The sequence below is a fragment of the Mus musculus genome, chromosome 14 (assembly GCF_000001635.26).
Source record: "Mus musculus strain C57BL/6J chromosome 14, GRCm38.p6 C57BL/6J".
Taxonomy (NCBI): domain Eukaryota; kingdom Metazoa; phylum Chordata; class Mammalia; order Rodentia; family Muridae; genus Mus; species Mus musculus.
In genome coordinates, this window is record NC_000080.6 from 64585857 (window position 1) to 64594607 (window position 8751).

Here is an 8751-nt window from a genome sequence, read left to right on the forward strand (position 1 = left end):
TTTTTAACCCTGGGCTCATCATTTAAGGCGTTCCCACTCGGGCCTGCGGAGCCTGTTACAAAACCAGGTCTCCGCTCCCCCACTCCACCCCCACCCCGGCGCGCGCGCCCCACGCAGCAAGACGAGAGAGCCAGCGTCCCGCAATGCCGCAACGGCGCAGGAGAATTGCATTAAAAACGTTCTTAAGCTAAACAAAACCCTAGGCCTATCTGACAGTCTAGCACAGGAAAGTATCCTCCATGTCCCATTGCTCTTCAGTCAAAACCGACTAGACCTCAAGTCACAGCCCCACCCTTTCCTGGTGCAGGGGTTCGAAACTGTCTGCCGAGGAATGCTTTATAGACAGAACATTAGAATAGTCCTAAAGCTAAAAACCTTGATCAAAATGGTGGTAAGTAAGACCAAGTCACCGCAGAGAGAGACCAGCGATTTAGTGGGGACTATTATGAAAGTGGTCAGTGCTCCCAGAAAGATTGCCTAGCGAGGGGCCTTTGCCAACTAGTTACATTTTTTTAATTAAAATCCGTCACAAGGATGTTTTCTAGTTCTTACCCACCCCTCCTAAGATTCTCAATTCTAGAAATTTACAAAAACAGCTTATTTCCTAAGCTTCTAGCCACACAGTGTTGAAGCAAAAAACAGCACATGGGGGAGGTTTTGTTACAGCCGTTCTTCTGTTGGGGTCCTTACCTAACAATTGACAGAAACAGAAATGGCCTTCCATCCAGGGGGCATCCCCGGAGGTCCATCAGGGCTAGGTGGGCGCCGCGGCCACCACCCTCTGCACTGGCCATTGACAGCCACAACATTTAAGACTGCTTTTAGCTTTCCGAGTTTGTTCTCCCCTGTCTAGATGTCTTGAATTCAACATAGCCCAAGAAACAGTTCAGTTTTTTTTGTTTGTTTGTTTATTTGTTTCTTTTAAGTCATCAAAGAAAAGCAGGCGTAGGGAAAGCAGATGGGCCTGCGTGAGCAGGTCGGGGCTGCCTCGCGGCTGCCGCAATAGCCCTTTGGGAAGACAGATTTCTCATCGCAGGCGCGGGGGCTCGAGTGGGGGAAGGTCTTTTTGGTTCGCTCTTATGGGGGACATTCATTCTTGGTCCTTCTTTAAGCCACAGCTAACTCTGCTCTTGGAAAAGAAAAACAGTTACACAGCCACACAAGTACAACAAAAGGCGCCTCCCCGAAGTGGCTCTCCACGTCCGCAGGACGGGTGGCTGGACGTGTAGACGCACTTTTGTGCCTCTGTAATCTCGGACGTCCATCTGGCCCCGGCGGGCGAGGGCGGGCGGGAGGGCGCGGGCAGGGGAGGAGCGCGCGCACGCAACTAGAGGCGCGAGCACGCGCGCCCGCTCTCCTTCACTTTCACCTTGACTGCGGGGGGGGGGGCGTTGGTGGGGGCGACAAGAGACTATGGTCCTCCATCCCCCCACCTTCCGCCATTCGTCTTCCCACCCCCAGCACTGTCCTGCCCAGACGCCAGCCTAGGGAGGGGTGAGGAGGAGGCTGCACTGGCGCTCGGGTCGCCGCACCGCCCCGCAGCCTCGCGCTCTCCGCAGTGACAGCAACCACAACCGCAGCAGCACCCAGCTCCATCCTCACCAGCCTGGCTGAGCTACAGCCCGGCAATTCGGGCTGAGGACGACAAGCAGAAGGTGTGCAAGTGCCCCCGAGCTCCCCACTCCATTGACCGAAGCTCAAGAAACCGGGAGTGGGCTAGCGGCGGTATTGCACGGAGGGGACTGAGAAAAAGAGGACTGGAGACCATGAAGCTATTCAGGCAGGGGTAGGATTGAGCCCCCCGAGTCCACCCAGAGGACTTTGGCAGGGTCTGGGGCGGCCAGGGTGGCTTCAAGGGATCGGAGGGCTCTGACCACTGCAGATGCGGCGCGTGTGGGTGCGGTGAAAGCACCCACTTCTCCCAGGATCTAAACGGATAAACGGAAGCGAGTGTAAGTGTGGGGGTGCGAATCGCCACCTCCGGCCTTGGCTTTCCCGTTCGTGAGAGCACCCCCACTTCTCACTTTCCCCAAATCCGCATTTTTCTTGGCACAACCCTCCCGAACACCGAGCGAGGAGAGGGAGGTGCCCGGGGGCAGTGAGAGTGACGTGTGCTGGTGCAGAGGGGGGGGGGGGGGGCTGCGGGCCGGGCTCTGTGGACCTACTCCTAATCCTCTTGTTTTCGGAACTGTCAGCAGATGTGGCTTCTCTTAGCTGAATAATCCGTTAAAGGAATAATAATTTTTAAAAAGGACCTCGGCCTCACCCAACGAGGACAGTGAAGGAGATCAGCTCTTGGTAAGACTAAAAGAAAAGGCACTAAATTCTCTGCGTCCCTCTCTCTGTCTTCCTCTCAATCCCCTCACCCCCTCCCCCTCTCTTCTCTCCTCACCCCCCCCCCTTTCTCCCCCATCCCCTGCAATCCGCACTCGACGCGAGTTCACGCGCAGGGCTGGATTTCCAAGCTGCACTGCAACTTCTCAGCGCGTTATTATTATTCATCTGAGGGTGCAGCCTCTGCAACCTTCGCCTCCTGCGCTAGCATCCTTCCCCCTCGACCGCGGCCACCAGCAGAGCGGTTTCTTCTGCACGCGTGCTCTGGTTCACCAGAGGAGGATTCTGGCTTTTTGCTTTTTTGTTTTGGTGGTTTGGTTCGGTTTGGGGTTTTTTTTTTTTTTTTTTTTTTTTTTTTTTTGGTTTTGTGTCTTAATTCTTTCAGGGTCATCGCCAGGATGCTTTTCCTCCGGCCAGGTGGAGCCAGCATCAGCGCCTGCCAGCAGCAATTCCCTTCAATAGCCGAGGAAGCACTTGGGGCTTGGCCAGGGAGGCCGCTCCTTGCTTGCGGGGCTGACTTTAGCCTCCACTACTCTCCCGCATCCATCTGCGTGTATATTATCCCCATCCCTTTTTATTCCAATAGATCCGCCTTTGGTTTGGACTGGCTGAAACGCGGCGGACTGCAACCAGGATCCTTTAAAGGAGAACAAAAAGATGAGGATATTGTGCGGGGGTTCCGGGACAAAGCGTCTTGGGACGCGCGGAACTCTGGCTCCCCGATTGGAGAGATCAACGCTGCCCAACAGTACCCGGCCGGACCTGCGGACCTCTGAGGTTATTCGGACTCAATTTTATTGATTTTTGTGGCATGCTTTAAAAGGGTCAGTGTTAGGTAAAGACTGTGTCCCCCAACCCTGTGGGGTGGGTGGGAAGCTGAACGGAACCGATCCAGTTAGATTTAACTTGTCCTCTATGCCCTCTACCTGGCTTTTTTGAGCCATTGGGAAGGAGAATGGGGAAGGCTTAGAAAAGAGAAAGGGGGGGGGGGGACGACTGCCTGAAAGGATAAGGCACTAGTAGGGAGTGGGATGGACCAGGTGAGGGAGGTCTGTGGGTTAGGAAGCACCTTCCTCACTCTGGTGCACTGGGTGGGTTTGTTCAGGGAATGGCAACGTGGGTGTCTGTTGAAAGCAGTCTTGTGAAATTGACATGTACATGCATAAGGTGACTGGACTTGTGTGTAAACAGAGTGATGGAGAGCAGAGAGGGAGGGGTCTTAAAATAATATTTTATTGTCCCTATGGATTTGGGGATCTCTCCCCCACCCCACCCAGCTACATTCTATAGGGGTGACCTTTTAAAATCTACACCCACCCTTTACCTCTGTAAAACCGGTTGACGGGTGGGGTGGGGGAACATGTAGGGGTGCGCGCTCTCTCTCTCTCTCTTTTCCCCCTCCCCCCTCCCAGTCTCCCTCCTCCCTCTGTCTCCCCCTCCCTCTCCCTTCACTCCTCCCTCTCTCGCTCTCCCTTCGCTCCCCCTCCTTCTCTGTCCCTCCCTGCTGCATTTTGCATGAGCTATCTAGGTCATTAGCATTTTAGCGTATGCAAGACTTGACAAGGCTGATGAGGGGCCAGATGGGCCTCGCTCTTATTTATTTATTTTTTTTTTCTTTTCCTTTTTCCCATCCACCACTTGGGACCTAAGCGAGAGGACCGCAGCAGGAGAGTTCCGGAAGGCTGATTCCCACAGATCCTGGTAAGGGACCGCAGCAGCTCTGCCCTGCGGCACGCCCGGCCAGGCTACACCCGGACCCTACACTCAAGGTAAAGGCGGCGGTCACAAGCCCTGCCCAGGCAGCAGTAGCTGGGCCCCTGCTTCCCATCCCTTTCCTCTCCGTCATCTCCCTCCTCCTGGCCCCCCTCAGTTTCCTAGGCGAAGCTGAGAGCGAACTGGGTGGGTAGGATTCGCTGCGGTGGGGCGAGGTGGGGTTGATGTTTTTTCATTGTCTGGAACTGCAGGGGAGGCGAAGCGCGAGGAGAGGAGTGAGGGAGTCGGGGTAATTAACACGGGGGAGGCACCCCTCCGTCTCCCACTTCCACCCACATCCCGAACCCTCCACCCCCCTCCCCTTTGCAGGAAAAAGCTTGGAAACGAAAGGATGCGGGAGAACAAAGAGCCTACGGAGGACGTGGCTGTTATCTCATTGTCTGTGACTGGGGGAGCTGCGGTAGGAAGGATGCGGTGGTCCTTAGCTCATCGCGTTCCCCAACCCCACACCCTCCCTGCTGTCAGTGCGCACGCACACGCACGCGTCGCCAGCTTTTTCTTTCTCATCTCTCATTTTTTTCATCTCATCTTCTCCCCATCCCCTCCCTTTCTTTCCACCTTTCCTTCCTTTCTTCCTCCCTTCCTTTCTCCCATCCTCCCTCTCTTCCATCCTTCCTTCCTTTCCATCCTTCCTTCTTTCTTTCCTTCCTTCCTTCTTTCTTTCCTTCCTTCCTTCTTCCTTCCTCAGGAGAAAGGCCTCTCTCTCCGTGTTCACAGCGGACCTTGATTTAAATGTCCATACAATTAAGGCACGCGGTGAATGCCAAGAATGGGGCTGTCTGAGCACCTTGGGTCCACGAGGGCCTGCCACGGAAGGATCGACCCAGCACAACGCCCTGGGCAGATCTCAGCGCTGCAGCTGCAGGCGCCCACAGTACGGGTAGCAGGCTTCTGAGTGCCTCGCAAAGTAGCCCTTAGGGTGGGGAGGTGTGCAGCTACCGACAGAGAGGGGTTTGTGCAGATGCAAATAGAATCTAGGAAGCAAACAACTCATTCTGTGACAGAAACACGGATCTATGCAAGCGGGGGGGTGGTGGTGGTGGTGGCGGCGGCGGCGGCGGCGGCAGAAAATAGCCTGGGGACGGCTGGAGAGTAAAATGTGCCCCTCAGCTCTGGGACCCTGCCCATTGTAGAAGGCCGACACCTTCATCCCTACCTGTCTTAGTTCCGGATTTCAATTTATTACCCTTAAACAAATAATAATAACCAAGTACCCATGCGACTGGCAGACTGCCCCAAAGCCTAGACTGCAGCTACCTTGTATTGTGCTTGGGGTTGCTGGGGTAGTCTTTAGGGGAAGCTGTTTGTCACCCGTTGGTGGAGAGCTGTGGGCATTTGACAAGCTTAAACAGATCTCTGGAGTGAGCGAAGGCGATCGGCAAATTTGTTCATGGACAGCGCACAGACTCCATCAAAACTGACAGCTAGCCCACTGCTCTAAAGCAGGGCCTCCCAGCCTCCTTGGGGCTGTGGCTGAAGTTTCAGGCAGAAATCCAGAAGCTACAGGAAAAGGAGGCGCAGCCCACCCCCAGCCCCCAGAGTGTGGGCCTCTCCCCATCGCTCTTAAAACCCCAAGACAGAAGGAAAATCAGCATGAGTAAGGTGGAGGCCTAAGGAAAGTCTGTTTTGAAGCAGGCTGTCCAGGAACAGAAAGGGTTAATCCTCCCTCATCCTGAAGCACCTGCTTCCCAAATCAGCCCCCAACAGCAGCAGCTGGTCCTGGAGGCCCCCGACACAGTTCCATCCCGTCTCCATCTCAGTGTTCCGCCAACCTGCAGTGGATGGATGATGGCCTGGTGGCCGACCTAAACTCATTAATTTTCAGGTGGAGTAAATGGAGGAGGGGCAGGACCCAGCAGCAGAGGGAGGGAAAGGAGGCCAAGAGCTGGCCTCCTCCCCCCCCCCACAACCCACCCCCAGGAAGCAGGCTGTAGCCCTCCCCCCTGCTGTCATGCCAGAGGCCTGCCTTTGCAAGGCCAAGCCCATGAAGGATGTTTAGGAGTTTAATCTGATTCCTAACACAGTAATCAGGGTCTAAAAGAGCATCCGTTGAAGTTAATGGAGGACTCTTGTCTCAAAAAGCCTCAGCCTCATCTAGTCTAGTAAATTAGTATTTGAGGGTATATCATAGATCAGTACCTCTCTGGCCTAGTTTCCTCAAGAGTATTCATTATTTCTTGAGTATCTACTATGTGTCCTTCTTTACGATGATTTCAACTTCTAAATTTCCTCACAGAAGAGAATGTTAGAGCTAGCCAGGCTGAGCTTCAATTTACCACATTCCACCTAGGCATTCCCAGAACCTTCTCCCGCTCTGCAGAAATAAGCCACCGCCTGCTTACTCTTGCAGGCAGAAAGCTGCAGTGCCCACACCCTGAGGGTGTCTCTGGCTGAGTCCTACCGGACAAGCCAGACTGCTTTCAAGGCAGAAAGGGAAAGACCCAGCCACAATGGCTGTCCTAAGAGACGCCATAGCCATTGCTTCGAGAAAATCTACCTCCCTTGAAATAAAAATTGGCCCTTTCCTGGGGTGCTCCCTCACTTCACAAATGGGTTAGAAGAGAACGGCTAGTGTGCTGTACCATTTTGGGGGTACACCCATTTGCCCCCCCCCCCCCGTGCTCATTGAGATGTTATTTTGCCTTCAAGCAATGGCCTAAGCAGATGATGGCCCAACCCCCCTGGACCACAAATATCCCCATTAGCAATCCTCTACTCAGTAATTGCTTCCCCATGATTCTTTCAAATGTCCCCTCGTCCTTCACCGATATTTCATCTTACGTAACCCCCAGATGCTTCCCCAAGTAAAGTCCTTTTAGGTAGAAACCCAATATGCTTTTGCTCTGAGAGCGCAAACCGCAGGCACCATCCATAAGGCCTGCCTGGGATCTGCTACGGAGGATCTGAGTTGGGAGGGGTGCATTGTTATTTTATTGCTTACGTAAAACTCTTGTTCCAGAAAGTATTATTCGTGTGTTATTGGCGTGTGGGAGTGTTCTGGACTGGCCAGTCTATGTGAACCAGTGTTCGTATGTGTCTACCAGATCCCCTTCCCAGAAGGGGTTTGTATGTAGGACTCTAATGACCTGCTCAGCCCCAGGTATAAGTGCAAACCCCTTTTGTTTCCACCAAATGAAGAATCAGAGCCAAGGTCAGCCTGAGCCACCTCCTTCCTCTACATTCGCTGCCCTTCTCTGCCCATCAATAATTATGCAGAGAAGCCTTCTGCTCTCTCAAGGCACCTCCTGGATTCTCAGCATCATCTCCCCTGCCTATTTGAACCTTCTAATTACATCTTATGGCGAAAATGAAGGGAGGAACTTGCGATCTAACAGTAGGATGAGGCTGCCATAGTTTGATGGCTGTATATGTTTTCTTTTTCCCCTTGGGTTTATTCACACCCGCTACTGCCTTAGTCCCCACTGGGTACAATCTCTTGTGTTTCTTAAGGAACCCGGTACTTGGACTAGATTTAGTAATGTATCAAAGGACTAATTACAATTGCTATGTTTCTCTCCCCTGTCAGAGACAGCCCAGATCTGTCTCAGTGGGAGACTAATATGTGGGGAGGGGTGTGTCCCCAGCTAATAGATCTCCGAGCACACGTATTAAGCCATAGATTTTTCTCACACAACCGTATCCATCACTAATGTGGAAGGCACTTGACCACAAAAGCAAGTGCACCCATCCACACCAGCTCTACAAGGAAATTTTCTCTCCCACTATTGAACTTACATAATACCCACCCCCATTCCAACCTTAGAGTGCCGTCTGGGGGCAGCTGCAGAATTCCTGCCTGGGACAGATGGAGCCTCCCCTTCCTCAGCCACTCTGTGGGTGGTTTCTGAGCCCATGAGTCAACATGGGCAGACTGTAGTGTGTGTGTGTGTGTGTGTGTGTGTGTGTGTGTGTGGCTTGGCGGGCTGATTCACACTGAAGATATCAACAGCAGTGTTGAGAATTATGGTACCTAATAAAGATCTTTTTTTTTCTTTCAAGACCCATCTATAGTTCTTTCATTGGGTATTTTTGCCACGTCCTAGCCAAATTGATTCAGATTTTTAATATTTAATTGCACCACATGAGCAAACGTGGTGTGGGGGATGGCAAGTGGAAGGGGGAGACTTTTAAGCTGAATTTGTTGGAAGCAGTCTTTGTGCCTAGAGATTTTGAAGTCCCAAATTTAGGTGGGGGCAGGGCAGCAGACCTTCTGGAAAACAAGGAAATTTCCAGGTCAGAGAGGTCCATCTCTTCATTTTTCTCCTAAGCCTTAAAATGGAAACATGACCCAACAACAAGGGCCTGCCTGGGGTCATAGCCGCAGAAGCCCCCAAAGAAATTCCAGGGTCATTAGGAGATTTTACTGGGGCTAGGGTCATTTTAAATTCAAATCAAATCTCTTTGCTGCTTAAACGTATGATAAAATTGCAAGACCTGGGACCCGGGAGGCAAGAGGACTGCATTTTGAAGCTTCTTGCTGCAGTTTTTCAAGGCGGCCTACCTCGCCAGCCTCCAATATGCCGGTTCTGTGATAGCCTAGTGCTGCTGAGGCCCAAATCATACTGCTTCTAAGAGCAGGCTTGCTCTCTTCTCTTCTGCTCCGGGTGCATAGAGACATATACTCGAACCGGTACCGTTTTCATC

General features: G+C 52.6%; 1 long non-coding RNA gene and 2 other non-coding genes across 3 annotated transcripts; all 3 read left to right on the forward strand.

Moving 5' to 3' along the window:
- The first annotated feature begins 2258 nt into the window (after positions 1-2258).
- Mir124a-1hg (Mir124-1 host gene (non-protein coding)) lies at positions 2259-8105 on the forward strand. Its single transcript, NR_040709.1, has 4 exons — positions 2259-2298; positions 2921-3111; positions 3985-4103; positions 4417-8105. It is a non-coding gene; the product is annotated as a Mir124-1 host gene (non-protein coding) (long non-coding RNA).
- Mir124a-1 (microRNA 124a-1) lies at positions 4801-4885 on the forward strand. The gene has a single exon (NR_029813.1). It is a non-coding gene; the product is annotated as a microRNA 124a-1 (primary transcript).
- On the forward strand, positions 5329-5415 carry Mir3078 (microRNA 3078). Its single transcript, NR_037239.1, has one exon. It is a non-coding gene; the product is annotated as a microRNA 3078 (primary transcript).
- Positions 8106-8751: the final 646 nt, after the last annotated feature.